Here is a 6900-nt window from a genome sequence, read left to right on the forward strand (position 1 = left end):
CTCCAATTAGCTTTACAGAATAGGTTTCTTGTTTTGAATGATGTATATATTGTTCTCGAACTAAAGAGGAACCTAATTTCTGAAAAGTGTTTATTGCAATGTAAATATATTGTCTCTTTTAATGTGGATAAAGCGTTTATTCATAAAGATGGTGTTTTTATTTGCACAACAAATCTGGAATCAAATTTATAGGTGCTAAGGCCGTTAGCCATAAATTCCCTCCATAAAACTGAATTGTTTAGAACTCTTGTAACTCAATCAAAACGTCGACGAATTTCTCTAAAAGAAAATGCCCAACTTTGGCATCTACGTTTAGGGCACATCAATCTTAGAATGGTCTTCTATGTAAGTTAGAAGAAAATTCTTTACTAGTGTGCGAGTCTTGCCTTGAGGGTAAGATGACTAAATGACCTTTTACTGGAAAAGGTTATAGAGCCAATGAGCCTCTTAAGTTAGTACATCCTGACCTTTGTGGTCCTATGAATGTACGAGCTCGAAGTTGCTATGATTATTTTATCTGTTTTACTGATGATTACTCCAGGTACAGGTATGTTTATCTTATGCAACAGAAGTCTAAATCCTTTAAAAAGTTCAAAGAGTTCAAGACCGAAGTTGAAAACGCATTGGATAGACGGATTAAAACATTTCGATCAGATTAAGGTGGAGAGTTGTTGAACTCAGCATTCTAGGACTATTTGATAGAACATGGAATCATTTCCCAACTTTCAGCACCGAGTACACCTCAACAGAATGGTGTAGCAAAGAGGAGACATAGGACCTTGCTGGACATGGTTTGCTCGATGATGAGTTACGCTTCCTTACTGGACTCGTTTTGGGGTTTCGCAGTGGAAACTGCGGTATACATACTCAACTGTGTTCTCTCCAAGAGTGTTGCGAGAACACCTCTAGAGTTGTGGAACGGGCGTAAAACTAGTTTACGTCACTTCTACATTTGGGGTTGCTCTGCACATGTGCTTGAGGCTAATCCCAAGAAGTTGGAACCACGGTCGAGGTTATGCCTCTTTGTAGGCTACCCCAAAGGTACACGAAGGGGTTATTTTTATGATCCGACGGAAAATAGGGTGTTTGTTTCAACGAACGCTACTTTCCTAAAGAAGAATCATATAAGGGAGCACAATCCACAAAGTAAAGTCGTATTGTGTGAGCTTTCCAATGAAACTACTGAAACTTCAACAAGAGTTGTTGAAGAACCTACTACATCAGCAAGAGTTGTTGATGGGAGTTCATCTAGTAGGTCGATTCCACCTCAAGAGTTAAGAGAACCTCGACGTAATGGGAGGGTTGCGAACCCGCTTATTCGCTATTTGGGTTTCACAGAAATTCTTGCCATGGTAGCAAATGGCGACTTTGAGGATCTGTTGCCTTATCAGAAGGAAATGGAGGATGTTGACTGGAATGAATGGGTCAAAGCGATGGATTTCGAGATGGAGTCGATGTACTTCAACTCAGTATGGGACCTTGTAGATCAACTTGATGGGGTGAGACCTATAGGATGTAAATGGATCTACAAGCACAAACGGGGTGCTGATGGGAAGGTACAGACCTTCAAGGCTCGACTTGTGGCAAAGGGTTATACCTAGGTAGAGAAAGTCGACTAGGAGAAGACTTTCTCACCTGTTTCCATGTTAAAGTCGATCCGCATCCTCCTGTCCATTGCAGCTTATTATAACTATGAGATCTGGCAAATGGACGTCAAGACGGCCCTTCTGAATGGCAATCTTGAGGAGACAATTTTCATGGTGCAACCCGAGCAATTCATAGCCCAAGGTCAAGACCAAAAGATTGGCAAACTGAATCGGTCCATTTATGGGCTGAAACAGGCATCTCGATCTTGGAACATTCGGTTTGATACTGCAATCAAGTCGTATGGCTTTGACCAAAACGTTGATGAACCTTATGTCTACAAGAAGATCATCAACGCTTCAGTAGTTTTCTTAATGTTGTACGTAGACAATATCCTACTCATTGGGAATGATGTAGGTCTACTGACTGCAGTTAAAAATTGGCTAGAAACTCAATTCCAAATGAAAGATTTGGGAGAGGCTCAGTTTGTTCTTGGTATACAAATCTTTCAGGATCGTAAGAACAAAGTGCTAACATTGTCTCAGGTATCGTACATTGATAAGATGTTACTCAAGTACTTGATGCAAGAGTCTAAGAGGGGCCTACTGCTATTCAGGCATCGATTCACTTTGTCTAAGGACATGTGTCCTAAGACGCCTCAAGAGGTTGAGGAGATGAGATGAGTCCTATATGCATCTACCATTGGCAGTTTGATGTACGCGATGATCTGTACTTCTCCAGACATCTGCTACACTGTGGGCATAGTCAGTAGGTATCAATCTAACCCAAGTTAGGGTCACTGGACCGCAGTGAAGAACATTCTCAAGTATCTTCAGAGAACGAGAGACTACATGCTCGTGTATGGTTCTAGGGATTGGATCCTTACAGGATACATGGATTCTAACTTTCAGACTGATAAGAACTCTCGTAAGTCCACATCAGGGTCAGTCTTTACTCTTAACGGAGGAGCTGTTGTGTGGCGAAGCACTAAGCAGGGGGCATCGCCGACTCCACTATGAAGGTGGAGTACGTAGTGACTTGCGAAGCCGCTAAGGAGGCCGTCTAGCTTAGAAAGTTTTTGACAGAACTGGATGTTGTTCTAGATATGTCTAGGCCTATTACCCTTTATTGTGATAATAGTGGGGCAGTGGCTAACTCCAAGGAGCCGAAGAGTCACAGACGTGGCAAACACATAGAGCGAAAGTATCATATGATCCACGAGATAGTGCATCGAGGGTACGTAATCGTCACGAAGATCGCTTCGGAGCACAATGTTGTTGACCGCTTTACGAAGGCTCTCATAGCTACAGTGTTTGAGGGTCACCTACGGAACATGGGTATACAGGATCACTCGTGGCTGGACTAGGGCAAGTGGGAGATTTTTCTTGTACTTTGGCATTTATGATGCCATAAGTTTCCATTGTTTTTGTACTAGTTTTTTTGTATACACACTTGCTTTTAGGACAAGTGGAAGATTGTTGAGGATTTGATTAACGCTAAAGTATCATGTCTTGTATGTTCTGTAAAATATTTGGTAACTACGAACGCTGTGGATGGATAGAATATATGATATATTACCTGCCACAATTCTTTAATTTGATATTCCAGATTGTGCTCTAGTTTGCTACGTTGTGATTATCTGTGTATTTACCACTACAACTCCGCTATATTAAACGATAGAATCTTGTTGGCAGCAACTACACCTAGCATGAGTGAGCTCCTCTTAATTAAGCCGAGATTTGTCTAAGTGCCCCCAGTTAATAATACTCAATGTATGGTTTCGAAGAGTAGAGACAACCAAGTGGCGAACATCTGTTCAGGCATTGAATTCGCAAGGGACATTTTAACCGTAGGACATTCTGATAGGGGGCTCAGTTTTGATAGCTCAATATGGATGAAAAGAAGGGAAACCGCTAGTCACCTGATAACGCGTCACGAAGATGAACCGCCAGTTTTTAGTTGCGAATGTTCACAACAGTTGTTGTGACTTGTGACTCTGATAGGTCTGATCATAATCATTCGTGTTGTGACGATGGCTCTAATCATGATTATTCGGTTTGGGACATGTGACCGGGGAAACGTCCTATACAAGAGTTTGTATGAAGACCTGACCACGAAGTGTTAACATCGTCGTTATATAACACCAATTCCATGATAGAGACTTCACTTCACTAGGATGACCATAGGTAACATGACCTCAATCCTGAGTGAGTTGGGAACTCCTGCCATTGAGGGCGGTCCTTTGATTTGTATGGGTGCGAATGGCTAGGTCGCCGATTCAAACCTACCATTTTGGGGATTCGTCTGATTTGGGAGCTTAGAACTCAGCTACACAAGATAGAATTTACTCCTTCGTCGAAGCAGGGGTAAGTAGATAGATAGCTCCCTTAATGGCTGATTCCGGGGCTAGAACATTGTGGCGCCACACACCTTCTCTTGGTCGAGACGTGTTCACACATAGTTGGACTATGTTGTATTGTTCATTAGAGGAATTAGTGGTACTTAAGGAGTGAGATTTAACTACAGGGGCAAAACGATAAATTGGCACTACTGTACTTACGAGCATCTGTGAAGGGTCATCGTACTAATGGTTGGTTATATCTGATGGAAACAGAAATATATCTATGGTAAGAAAAGTTCATTTGTTGGTCTTTAGTGGAATGCCTGACAGTTAACAGATGGTGGATCTCGTGGCTAAAGAGTTTAGTCAGCTATTCACAGACCGTTGGAGCTTCGAGCCACATGTCCATTAAGTCCCCTGAGTAGCTTGGATAAAGTCGAGAATCAGTGTTTGGGTCAGTTTGAAATGTTCATATTGACAAGAGAAAGTTCGTTTATATATGATATAATTGGACTGGTTAATTATATATGATATAATTGACTAAATGTATGAGATACATTATTTTGGAGGAAATTACATATAAATATGATTTATATCAAGTAGAGGAGAAATTACTATAGTAGATATGTGATATCAAACAATAGGGTAAGAATATAATATGATTATATTTATTAATTATTTAATTGGTTAATTATATGATAATTGGCCTAAAATTTCTCTCGGACATGCGTTAGTGGGAGTAGCCGCATAGATTATTGTAACCGAAGAATAAAATGAAATTTTGTTTCATTTTGCAAAAGTTCAAAAAGGTTCAAAAAATTTGGCATCAGTGTGGAAACATAAATGATCGCATAAGTCGAGAGCCTATACAATAGTCGTTCAATGCTTAAACGATCGCACACCTCACGCCTAAATGATCGCATGCTAGTCCTTAAACGATCGCTTAGCTTTCCTAAACGATCACATAATATACCGTGTTTTTCTAAACAATCGTCCACCTTTTACTAAATGATCACTTAGTAAAACCTACATGATCGTGTGGCTTCTTCTAAACGATAAGCACTTAGCTATACGATAGCTTCCTTTTCTCTCCCACTTGCTTATCGTCTACACGATTAGTTCATTCTCTAACCTCTACCAAACTCACCAAAGACTACACTTTGGATTCTCACTCCGAGAATACCAAGGGCTCCTTTTTGGTGGTATCGTCCCCACTGTGTTCACTTGTTCGTGATAGTTCGTGTTACTACCGTTCGTGCAGACATTCGTGTTGCTGTAGCTGATGCATTTGCTGGGCGATAGAGATCGCGTAGAGGTCTTCCTCTGCATTGAGTTCAAAAGCTTAAAGAGGGTCTTCAACGGGTATGAGAACTCTTTCCCTTATACTTTAGTGTTCAAAGCATGCCTTTAATTACTGTAATTTTTACATAACTGTATGTTAGAATGTATATGTTGTATTTTGGTCATGGTGAAACGGAAAGATCCGAATGCGCTCATGGATGCTCTTCGTTAAGAGTTCCTTCATTATGTACTTAGTGCAATTGTATTTATTGTTACATATTTAATTTACTATAAATGATGGATTTCAACAAATAAATTCATTCTCGGTGAATCTAATCATTACCATAAATATTTATTTCCCAAAACTCGACAACATACTCTTTCTAAATAATTTAATGTTATCCTATTTGATACTAGTACTATCTTTCCGGTTACAAGATATTCAACAAACTTTGCATAAAATATCCCACAATCAAGAGATTCATCGATTTGTAGGGTGACATTTGATTGCTTGATTTGAAGGAACTCTTTTGACAGAGAACCTTTAAGTGGAAGCGGATCATCCAGATCCCATTTCGATTAAACACAAACATTTACAGTAAACATAAATTACAGGATGCTTTTTAATAAATAAACAAAGTTTAGAGATTACACCTTTGAAGAACTTTTCTTCAAGTAAAGCCCTCAAACTAACTCGTTCACGAATGAGTCAAACAAGCACGATCTCTCCATGAACAAGCAGCAACCAAACTCATATAAAAAAGAGACACTACCACTTAGTTACCTTGGTATTCTCGGTGTGAGAACCCAGAAGTAGTGGGCTCTGACTATTTTGGTTAGAGGGTGTTTTTGAAGTTGGAGGAGGAAGACAATTAAGGAGTCAAACTCTCTATCACATAAAAAGACAGTCTCAATCGTTTAGAGAAGCAGGTTTATCGCATACGCTCTCCAAGCAATCGTGTAGTAGAAAAAAACGTGTGCTTGTCTCTCGGGATAATAAAAATCATATTTTCATTTATCCCATTTTTGCCATAAACTAACTTACCACTAAGGGTGGTTAGAGGAAAAAATGGAATAATTATTCGAGAATTAATAATTATAAATAAATATGATAACCAACTTATCATATTATATTTATAACTTATAGTTTTAATATTGCATCATATACAATATATCAACCATAGTTATTTTTCTCTATTTTATGGCATTTAATATAAATCATATTTATATTAAATTTAACATCTATAGATCTTATTCTTAGAAAATATATTTGAATCATATTCAAATATTTGTTCCTCCAATTAAACTATAATGTATTAAATACATTATATCAATTATATCATATATAATTGTATTAATTTAATTATGTCATGTATAACTGAATTCCCTCTTATTAATTTGAACGTTTCAAATTAACAAAAATCGATTCTCAATTTAAATCCTTTGAGCTACCAAAAGGACCATATGGACCTGTAGCTTGAAGCTCCAACGGTACGAGAATAACTGATTAAACTCTTTAATCACATTATCCACCATCCGTTAACTGTCGGACACTCCACTAAAGACCGACAACTGCACTCTTCTCACTACAGATATATTTTTGTGTCCATTGGATATAATCAATCAACAATACGATGACCCTTCACAAATTGCTCGTAAGTATAACTGGACCAAATTACCGTTTTGCCCTTGTA

This window comes from Benincasa hispida, chromosome 12 (assembly GCF_009727055.1).
Source record: "Benincasa hispida cultivar B227 chromosome 12, ASM972705v1, whole genome shotgun sequence".
NCBI classification, from domain to species: Eukaryota; Viridiplantae; Streptophyta; class Magnoliopsida; order Cucurbitales; family Cucurbitaceae; genus Benincasa; species Benincasa hispida.